The 11,967-nt window shown below is 35.4% G+C and overlaps 1 pseudogene; it reads right to left on the bottom strand.

Moving 5' to 3' along the window:
* Nucleotides 1-9,183: 9,183 nt before the first annotated feature.
* On the bottom strand, nucleotides 9,184-11,138 carry LOC142620665 (uncharacterized; annotated as a pseudogene).
* Between the last annotated feature and the right edge of the window lie 829 nt (nucleotides 11,139-11,967).

The following is an 11,967-nucleotide window of genomic DNA, read 5'->3' on the forward strand; positions in this document are numbered from 1 at the left end:
AGCAAGAAATTGAGTAGAATTAACTCCTAAAATGTTGAAAATAGACCTAACAAGTAGGGAAATGGGCTGATTGAGTCATGGTATGCTTACATATCTAGTGAGTAGAAATGTAGAATAATTAGTATAGGTTTCTAGATATTAAGTTGAGAACTTGAGACCAAATGACCTATAGCTGTAGGGATCTTAGTGGTCCATTGTAAACGGGCAATTGCATAGGACATAAAACGGGGAGTTGTCAAGGATGACCTTATAAAGAGTATTACTTTGTTGAAAAGACCAAGTTTGATTGAACAGGTCTGAGAACAGAATACCTAAACATTGAATTGTTGCAATTTATATTTACTATGTGACTGCATTGGTCATAAGCCATAAAGTTGAATTTAAATGTCCTTGGGGGAAGATCACATATTGAGTTGCATGGTTAAATTTAATTGGAAACCTAATATGCAGCTCCTAATAGATGTAATTGACATTTTCCCTGTTAAAATCACTCTCAAAGACATCATAAACCAAAAAGAACTATCACATTTAAATATTGCTCAGATGTTGAACATCTAGGTATTAATCAAGTTTCTAGCACATTAATTACTCATTTGTTTGTTTTTTTACTTCAATTACAGATAAAAAAAAAATGTTTTTATGTAAAATTATGGCAAGTTTTTATTTATTTAAGCTTGAATTTAATTGCTTTTGGGTTGCATCTTAAGTGGGGGTAAGAAGTGATGTTGACAATCTTGTTGGGATCATAATATGTCTTACTATATCCATGCTTTTATTTTATATTAATTGTGGTTTACTTGTCAGATAATTGCTAACAATCTATTTGCTGCCATGTCAGATATGCAGGTACTAAATAGAGTGCAGCCTGGACCCGACTATGATATCCTGTTGCACTATCTAACTCAATGCTTGTCCGTGTGCAGGAGGTGTCTGGCGTTATACAGGTTTGACACCGTAAATGTGTATTGCCACAGGGTGGGCTAGACCCACGTATCACGTAATACATAGATGTAGCAGGTTTGACCAAGTTATTCAAGGTTCCTAATATGGAGGTTGACCACACCTTGATCATGGCCTTGGTCGAGCGGTGGCGTCCGGAGACGCACACGTTCCACTTACCCCATGTAGAAATGGGTACCACCTTGCAAGATATAGAGGTGATGCTGGGGGTTCTGGTGGATGAGTTGACTGTCACTGGGAAGACAAACCTGCAATGGAACGTGGTATGCCAAAGGGAAGCCTCTCGAGCTGACATTACCAGAAGCTAGCGGAAAGGCTTGCTTTTCTTCAGACTTCAGAAGGGTAGCTCATAATCTTAGGCGAAGATAAAACTATGAATTTGATGCACCCTTTTTACTGGAATCATAAAACCTTGCAAAGCCTTGCCTAAATCTATCACCAACACCTAATCGTGAATCTCGTTAAGAAGGTCGTCTTACCATCAAGTCCTTCTTGGACTTCTAATTACATAACCATGATCATTATTGGGTTTGCAAATCAGATGATTGAGCATTTAGCTTTCGATAGAGCTGGTGACAATACAAGGACCATGATGGATGAAAACCTACCCTTCACGTATTACCAGGGAAGATTTTGTGTACTAATTTTTTTTTACTATGTTATCTTAGTAGCCATTTGTAAATATTAAATAACAGAAATAGAAAGTATCTTATATTAGTAAAACATATTATCCTGGCACTACAAAATAATCGTCCTGTCCTAGCATTTTTTTCCCGGCGCTTTTAAAAACCGCTGTAATAGATAAGCCTGTGCCAACGCTTTTTGAAACCGCTGGTATAGGAAACCCTATTACGGCAGCTCAAAACCGGCGCTTTACAAATCGACAATAGGAGGCCTATAGTGGTGGTTTTCAAAAACGCTGGTATAAGGAATCCCTATTGTGCTGGAATAGGGTTACTGATTTTCCTAATGGGAAAGACCTATCCCGGCACTTTTGGATGTGCTGGAATAGGGTCCACCTATTCCAGCGCTTCCAAAAGCGTTAGGATAGGATCATTCCATTCTGTAATGGAGAGAGACCTATCCTAGCGCTTTTTTAAGCGCTAGAATAAGGTCCACCTATTCTAGCGCTTTGAAAAGTGCTAGGATAGGATCACTCATTCCTTTATGAGAGAGATCCACCTATTCCAGCGCTTTGAAAAGCGCTGGGATAGGATCACTCCATTCCCTTATGGAGAGAAACCTATCCCAACTCTTTTTGGAGCGCTGGAATAGGGTCCACCTATTCCTGCACTTCGAAAGTGCTAAGATAGGATCACTCTATTCCCTTATGGAGAAAGACCTGTCTTAGTGCTTTTTGAAGGGCTGGAATAGGGTCAACCTATTCCAACGCTTCATAAAGCGCTGGGATAGGATCACTCCATTCCTATATGGAGAGAGACCTATCCCAGCGTTTTTGGAAGTGCTGGAATAGGATCCACCTTTCTAGCACTCCAAAAGCGCTAAGATAGGTTACTTATAGGGATTTGTTAATTATCAAATGACCAATACTCCCCTAAACTTAGAAAAAGACCAAAGTACCCCCCAAAACATCGAAAAAGAGCAAAAACACCCCCGATACCTAGAAAAAAACCGATATACTCCCGAAACCTAATAAATGATTGAAATACCCCCAAAACATAAAAAATGACCCAAGCACCCCTAAGACATTGAAAATGACCAAAGTACCCCTTGTGTCTAAAACTAGCCAAAATACCCTCGGTTGCTTGAATAAGACCAAAATACCCCTATAACTCTGATAAATGAGCAAAATGCCCCTAGAAAGACAAAAAAAATGTCCAAAACACATTCGCACATAGAAAAGGACTGATACACCCTCGAAACTAAAAAAATAATTGAAACACCCCCAAAACATTGAAATGAATGAAATACCTCCTATAAGCTAGAAAATGACAAAAGCACCCCCCATGCCTGAAAAAGGTGGAAAACCCCTTGATTACTTAAATAATACAAGGGGTGGCAAAATCAACCCAAATCCATTTGTCCACCCAAACTTGCCTACTTAAATGAGACCTAAACCCACCCAATTATTAATTTGGTTAAATGGGCATTAACCTAGTTAGACCCAATTATGATTTAAGTATCATTTCTACAAATCAACCAACTTTAAAATACCCCAAAACCACTAAAATTACCAAAATACCCTTTAAACCTAAAAAATGACAAAAATACCCCCAAAATCTACAAAATAACCAAAATATCCCCGAAACCCAAAAAATGACCAAAATATCCCCCAAAACCCAAAAAATGAGGATAACCTAAAAATTACTAAAATACCCTCGAAACATAAAAAATGACTGAAATACCCCCTGAAACAAAAAAAGATCAAAATATCCCCAAAACCTAAAAATTACCTAAATACCCCCAAAACCCAAAAAATGACCAAAATACCCCCAAAGTCCAAAAAATGACCAAAATACCAACGAAACCTAAAAATTACCAAAATACCCCCAACACCCAAAAAATGACCAAAATACCTCCAAAACCAAAAAATTACCAAAATACCCCTAAAATCCAAAAAAATGACTAAAATACCCCCGAAACCTAAAAGATGACCAAAATACCCCTGAAATCCAAAAAATAACCAAAATACCTCTAAACCTATAACGACCAAAATACCTCTAAACTTATAAAATGACCAAAATACCCTTTAAAATATCTAAAATTACCAACATACCACTAATCCTATAAGATGAACAAAATACATTTGAAGCCTCTAAAATTACCAAAATAGGGGTTTAGGGGGTATTTTGGTCATTTATTATTATTATTATTATTATTATTATTATTATTATTATTATTATTATTATTATTTATTTATTTATGTTTAGGGAGTATTTTGGTCATTTTTTAGTTTAAGGGGAGATTTTGGTAATTTTTTGGTTAAGGGTGTATTTTTATCAACTTACAGGTTTAAGGGGCATTTTCGTCATTTTATAGGTTTAAAATATTTTGGTCATTTTTTAGGTTTTGAGGATATTTTGGTCATTTAAAGGTTTAGGGGTTATTTTGGTCATATATAGGTTTCAATGGTCCTTGGTCATTTTATAGGTTTCAGGGGGTATTTTGGTTAATTTTTAGGTTTTGAGGGTACTTCGATCATTTTTTAGGTTTCTAGGTTATTTTGGTCAATTTTCAAGCTTCAGGGTTGTTTTGGCCATTTTTAAGGTTTTGGGGGTATTTCGATTATTTTTAGGTTTCTAAGTTATTTTGGTCAATTTTCAAGCTTTGTGGTTATTTTGGCCATTTTTAAGGTTTTGGGGGTATTTTGGTCATTTTTAGGTTTTGGTTTATTTTGGTTAATTTTTAGGCTTCAAGGTTATTTTGGCCATTTTTTTTTTACGTTTCGGGGGTATTTTGGACATTTTTTTTGGGTTTTAGGGGGTATTTTGGTCATTTTTAGGTTTCAGAGGTATTTTGGTCATTTTTTATGTTTCGGGGGTATTTTGGTCACTTTTTTGGTTTTGGTAGTATTTTGGTAATTTTTTGCTTTTGGAGGTTATTTTGGCCATTTTATGGGTTTTGGAGGGTAATTTAGTAATTTTTAGGTTTCAGGGGGTATTTTGGTCTTTTTTTGGGTTTCGGGGGTTTTTTGGTCATTTTTTGGGTTTTGGGGGTATTTTGGTAATTTTTAGGTTTTAGGGGTATTTTGGTTATTTTTTGGGTTTCGGGGTATTTTGGTCATTTTGTAGGTTTTGTGATTATTTTGGTAATTTTTCGGTATCGGGGTGTATTTTGGTCATTTTTTAGGTTTCAGGAGTATTTTGGTCATTTTTTGGGTTTTGGGATATTTTGATAATTTTTAGGTTTTTGGGATATTTTGGTCTTTTTTTTGGGTTTCGGGAGTATTTTGGTAATTTTGTAAGTTTCGTGGTTATTTTGGTAATTTTGAGGTTTTGGGGTATTTTGGTCAGTTTTAAAGATTTTAGAGTACTTTGGTCATTTAAACTTTAGGGGCATTTTGGTAATTTTGATAATTGGGTAATTAGGTGGGTTGGAGTTTACCCATAATAATTGGGTTGGGTTGGGTTTGGGTTAAAAGCAATTAGTTAAATGGGTTTTAATGGGTAAATGAATTTTATATACCCAACCCAATTAAAATATTAAATTATATTTTAATATTGTTGGTCCTAGAGTCTCCTCTCACATTTTATTTAGCTATTACATTATATTTTACTAATTTTAGGGAGGAATTATATTTTATTAATTCAAAGTATTAAATTAAAATATATATTAAATTAGTTTCAAGTATTAAATTAAATTAAATTTTGTTAAATTGAATTATTAAAAAATATTTTTAATAATTAATATAATTTTTTTTATTAATTTGTACTGTTAAATTATATTTTATTAATTTGAAGTATTATATTCAATCTTATTAATCAAGAAAATATTAAATATTAATATTTATAATTTTAAAATAAATTAATCAAGAAAATGTTGAATATTACTATTTATAAAATATTTATGTATTAAAGATTAAGTATTACTATTTATGAAATATTTATTTATAAAATATGTTCATAAAGTATTTTAAGCAATTTTATCTAGAAGTTCAAGGTATCCTAGCGGCAAGGGCACGCTCATTTCCACCAATCGGCCTAGGTTCAATCCATAGTGAGAACTTTTTTATTTTTTCTCTTCTTATTACCAAAACTATGTCGTTTTGGGTTTGCTTTATAACCCTACTAACCCTTTTTTTCAGCATTTGTGTCTCACTTCAACCCCATATACTTTTTTTTTTGTTTAACAAGAATTTTCCCTATTCGCTGTCCAAACTTAAAATTTCCCCCAAATTCAAAACTGAGCTTTTATTCCTGTTTCTTTCATGGCGGGATACGAACCTCCCTCGTTCTCCCTAGGACTCGATCTCGGTCTCGATTCGGAGCCCCAAATAGCTCCGGACATACACCCGACCCAAACACCGGCTCCCCATGACGAATATTTCGGACCTGAGGTCATGGATTCGGATCCTGAATCCCGGCCTGAACCGCCTCGGATCCTCAAGCGCCTCAGGCTTGGTCCCACCACCACCTCGACCACCAAAACGCCGTCGCCTCGTGCCGTTGACGATGACATTGAAGATTTCTCCTCTGAAGACGATTTTCTTAAAGGTAATAATCAAGTGCCATTTTTCTTTGTGTTTGTGTGTCCTTTTGTAAGGGTTTATTTTGAAGCCACAGGGTAAAAGAAGCACAAAAACAATAATATAAAAAGCCCCATGCAGCTTAACGTGTTTGTTGATTAACAACAAGGCTTTGGTACTCATGCAGAAGAGTTGTGGCCCCACGCAGGATAGACTCAGGGCGAGCCTGTGTCTCATCAAAACAATATTTGTTACGTGCGTGCCATATACCCCAAGCAATCGTTGCCCAGTGTTCCATTTCTCTACGAGGAAGTCTCTCGAGCATACTCCGCGCCAGGATGAAGAAGTCTGAGGCATGGGCACAGCTTTTCTGGATCTTTCCCCGGACTAGGGCTCACACATTACGGGCAAAAGGACATTCCCACAAAATGTGACACTGTTTCACTCTGTTGATGACATACAGCACACAGAGGGTCCAGTTGCACTTTTTTCTTGCACAAGTTGTCTCGGGTTGGCAAGATATTTAAGCATGCCCTAGAAAGGAAATTTCGTACCTTTGGGGGAGTGTTAAGGGACCACACTGACTTCCACAAACGCCCATCTGCCGACGCCCTAGAGTGATCACCATCCGTCGGGTTAAGCACCCTCTGTGCAATTACGGGTCCATTTGGATACAGTTGAAAATTAAAAATTGAAAACATTGTACTTTCCCTGGATCTTTCCCCGAACTAGGGCTCACACATTACAGGCAAAATGACATTCCCACAAAATGTGACACTGTTTCGCTCTGTTGATGACATACAGCACAGAGGGTCCAGTTGCACTTTTTTCTTGCACAAGTTGTCTCGGGTTGGCAAGATATTTAAGCATGCCCTCCAAAGGAAATTTCGTACCTTTGGGAGAGTGTTAAGGGACCACACTGACTTCCACAAACGCCCATATGCTGATGCCCTAGAGTGATCACCATCCGTCGGGTTAAGCACCCTCTGTGCAATTATGGGTCCATTTGGATACAGTTGAAAATTAAAAATTGAAAACATTGTAGCAAAATAATTTTTAAATGTGTGAATAGTATTGCGGGTCTCATTTTTAATTAAAAAAAAGCTGAAAAGTACATGAACAATGCACCACTGTGCGGTTACTATTCACGCATAGTGGTGGACAGTGCGCCATGTCTCCTGGTTGAAATATGTGCGTAGGAATGAAAAAAAAAAGTCTAAAATGTGAAAATTCCAAATGCAGACGCCAACCTCTCTATCCAAAGCCACCCTACATATGCCGATTTGACAGAAAAAGTTTGAGACTTGTTTTCCTTCCACACCAACACGTCCTTAGCATTCAAGTTCGGCAAAGGGAACACAATAATATACTATTTTTAGGAAAAGTTATATTAAGAATTGAAAAAGTTTTACAACTTTTTCAATTTCTCATAAAATGTTTTAAAAAATGGATGGGTGCTCTTAGGGCATACATTAACCGGACTCTTATTATATTTGTTCTAACAATTCTCATAACTGGTTGATCTAAATAGAATTAAAAATGGTTCTTAATATTCATACCTAAAGTCAATAATCCAGAAATTGATTTCTGAATTTCTTCCTATTAGCCTTTCTAACAGGATAGGTTATATAGTACAGTGGGTTCTTTTGACAGATTCCCTTAAATCAGGATTTGTATTTGGACGCTGGGACTTGGACACTTTTATTGTTATTCACGAATGATCCAATTGATAAAGACTAAAGGGCCTTAAGGGACTTTTTGCAATAAAAATGGACCTGATAGTGGACATGTTATGAGTTGGGCTATAAGGTGGTCTAACATGCTGGGCCTTGGGCTGGTTGTTGTGCAGTGGGAAAGCAACGTTTTTTAGGCAAAGCTGGTTTGTCTACCAATTAAGAGCGTATTTGTATGATACTATACAAGTGAGGGCGATGTGATATTGGGCTTGTGTTGCATTGTTGGATTACGCTATACAAGTGTTGGGGGTGTCATTGGTAAGAGCCAATTGCGGTCTGACAAATGTTGCTAATTTATGCGAGGATAGTGTTGGGCTACTCTCATGGGCTCTCAGATGGTGTCCAAGGCCTAATATATGGTGGGCTGGTAGCAAGACTAGGCTGTTAGGTAGAGAGTTAGGTTGTGCAGACTAGGGTAGAGATTTTGGATGGGGCAAAGCCTTAAGTGGCCCTTTATAAAGCTTTTTCGCATATGTATTGTGTGCATTGAAAGACAACCAATGAAAAATTTCCATCCAACAGTTAGTAAAAATTACTAACTATATGCTGGGCGTTTTGGCGATTTCGAGATATCTCACTTGGTTTAACTCCAATTTGGATCCTCGAGCAGTCATTTTAAAGGGAATTTTATTTTCTTTGATATGGACTCAAATTATTCCTAATCGTGTGGTTAGATCTTGGTCAATTTTAGATCAAGCTCAGTTTTACGATGGTCAAACTTGATCAAATTTGGAAAAAATATTTTAATACTTAATATTCTCTTTAATTTCCATTGAATCAAGAGATTGTAACTCTTCTTCAATCATGTTCTTAACATCCTTCTTCATTTGCATAAAGCCTTGAAATTCTCAAAAACTTTGTTGAACATTAGCCTCAATTCTTGAAAATCTTATCATAGTTCATCTTTACACTTATCAAGATGACAGCTCTAATTTCATTTGTTAGGAACCTAGTGATCAACGTGTGGTTGACTCTAAGTTGAACTAGAGAGGTGGACTAGGGAGAGAATAATGCAATAACTAAGATTGACGGAAAAAAAAAAAAAAGAGAGGTTGGAACATATTATCAATGACCTTATAATTGCAAATTGACATAATAAAAAATAGATAGAAATTGGTGAATTTGCCACAGATTTATTAATTACTTAAAAGGGAAAAGATAAGAACTCAGATGGTGTAAAATATCTCAAAGTACGCTAAATAGTAAAGAATAAATTGCTTTATAACTTTTTTCTGACTCAAGCCTTCAGCCCCCTATTTTATACGCAAGGGGAAAAAAATTTGTAGCCCTTTAACTGATAAATCAAAATGCAAAAATCAAGCTTCAACTCATCAAAACTTTTCATGCCACTCTAATAGCTCCAGATGTTTGAGTTGATACATTTATTCCTTGGGAGGTTTGAGGCATCCTATTGTAAGCTCTTCAACATCTCTAGCAATTGATGAAAGCCTATTTTCTAAATCAGATAGACTGCGACAAAAAGACAGTGGTGAAGGAATGTCAGATGGATCAATAACACCAGAAGCACAAGGACAAAAAGTATGTTGGGTTCCAGGCAACCAGCACGAATAACTTTGGCTGGCAAAATTCACCATTAGGTTTGGGATGAACAGTGCACTACCAGACATTCCCACCTGTTAAGACAATCAAAATCATTATAAAAAGAAACTAGTTTTATGCTTTGGCTAGAAGAAAGATTCATATAAAAAAGAGAATTTAAGAGATTAAAGAAACAGAAGGAAATTGATACTATGTATAGCCTAGGAGATGAAGTGTTTACATTTAGTGGCGAATGGAAATAAATAAATAAAAATTCCATGCTTAAAGAAATCTACTTTGTAACAAGCCATATGTGGCTAGCTATTAGAAACATCTGAGGCTACAATCTTGATTCAAATCAAGGATATATATAAGTCTTCACCATATAATTCAACATGCTATCTGTGGAGCTTTAAAGAATTGTAATTTAATTTAATAAATTCTGCAGCGATTTATTAAAAACGTAGATACCACCATCCTATGGAGCATAAAGTAAGGTTGCAAATTTCCAATCAACTGACATTCGTCCTAATGAAGCACAACATAGAAGATCATACAATTATAGCACTGTTTTAAAACACTATTAAGTAAAAAGTTTCCCCCAACATCTTGCCAGCTACCACTCACCACAATTTAAGCAAGCATATTTCTGGGAAATCCCTTTCTATTAATCCCTCACCAAAAATTGCATAAAGAATTTTTATTTGTTTTAAAAGCACTACAAGATATTAAATTTGTAAATAGTGTGCAATGATGGTCTAATTCCTCAAAGGTTCATTGCATTGAAAAGTTGCTTTCAAGATCACTAACAATGAATGGTTTTTAGTGTAATAGTTGATATAGTTCTTATCTAGTTATCTAATAGTAAAGATAAAATACACACTATGTTGTGACCTAAAATTAGTTTAAATAATTTTTATTTTACTACCATATAAAATAGAATTCAACAATTAAAAAAGGTGGCAAAAATCAAAATTTTAATTACCATGGAAGGAATCTGACAATAACTTGGAGCACCACATACAGAGGTTGGAATTTGAGCAAGTGGTGGAATGTCCAACGCCAAAGATTTAGGGCTGCTTTCTGCATCGCTTTTCTTAGTTTGTGAAATTTGACAATCCTTAGGAGCAGATGGAGAGATTTTCGTTTCATTCTGTAGAGTCAAGTCAAACACACTCGGTCTATGTTTCATCTTATTAGTTTCAGCCTGTCTCAAGAAATATATATTTGTGCATGACTAGCAATCTGGGCTAGGGTTTTGTTGGTCACAAACTTCTGTGAAATTTCTTTCCAATCATGTTTCCCAAGCTAGTTTAGACTAGCTAGAAATAATTGGTGCTCTTCCTCAGTCCATCACTTCTTTAATTAAGTACATTAAAAACTGCTAATTAAAAATTTGTATGTCCAATGCTAACTTCTTTCCAGCAAACAACATATTGACATAATGTTTTTACTTCCATAAGAAAGAAAACACAAGATTTTTTTTACTTTCTATAAACTAAAACTAAAAGCAGGTTTTTGACATAATATACACCTTTTGTTTTCTGATCAATAGCAATGCTTGGCTCTCTAACAACTCGACTCTTGTTGTTCTCAACGTTGCCATTAACATTATTTTGTAAATAAACACTAAAAATTTTGATGCACGCAGCTGCATTAGTATTATTATTGGTAGTATTGCTAATAACAGAGGTGGTGCAAGTCCTAAAGTTGTGGCCAGTGAGGCCACATTGGGAGCACTTTCTTTCCCTCACCATTGTTCTCTCTAGCAATGAACAACCCAACCCCTTAATAACTACTACAACTCTCTTTCAAACTCTTATTACAATGTGTCTATTACATAGTGAGAGGGTTATATATATAGATATGAATTTTGTATTCCTAGTAGCAGTCGGATTGATAGTAGAAGAATGTTAACGGCTAGTAAATGAACCGCCTAAAATAAAAAAGAGAGGCGGTGGGTCTAAAATCTGAATTCCACTTGCCTCTCGGAAAGTATGGTCGGTGATGGGTTTTTGGTTTTAATTAAAACCGGTTAGCATACATATAGTTTGGGTTTTGCGAGATTATTACAATTCTCATCTGACAAAACATAAACATTAAACACTTAAACATACAAAAAGAGAGACATATGGAAGTAAGTATCTGGTATAATGAAAATGAATGCAGTGAAGGGGAATTAGGATACAAGGAATTTTGAACAAGCAAGCACTAAAGGAAGTACTGATTGTATTTCTTCTTCTTTCTATTGAGTGTTATCGTGATTTAGAAATGATGGGTCTACTCTCTTGTGGTATGTGGGTATGGGCATTTTTAGGGGAGATAGAGTGACCACCAGTGGAGAGGGTTAGAAATTCGGATTTACTGTAGTTAATTGCTTTTATGTTATATTATTTGATTTTCTTAATTTTTTTAAGATTCTCATTTTTTTAAATTTTAACATGTTTAATTCTTGATGTGAAAATGCACTTCATAATTACTAATTTTTTGTAATTAACAAGCAAGCACTAAGAGAAGTACTGATTGTATTTCTTGTTCTTCTTTCTATTGAGTGTTATTGCCATTTAGAAGTGATGGGTCTACTCT

The sequence above is a fragment of the Castanea sativa genome, chromosome 12, assembly GCF_040712315.1.
Source record: "Castanea sativa cultivar Marrone di Chiusa Pesio chromosome 12, ASM4071231v1".
Lineage (NCBI taxonomy): Eukaryota > Viridiplantae > Streptophyta > Magnoliopsida > Fagales > Fagaceae > Castanea > Castanea sativa.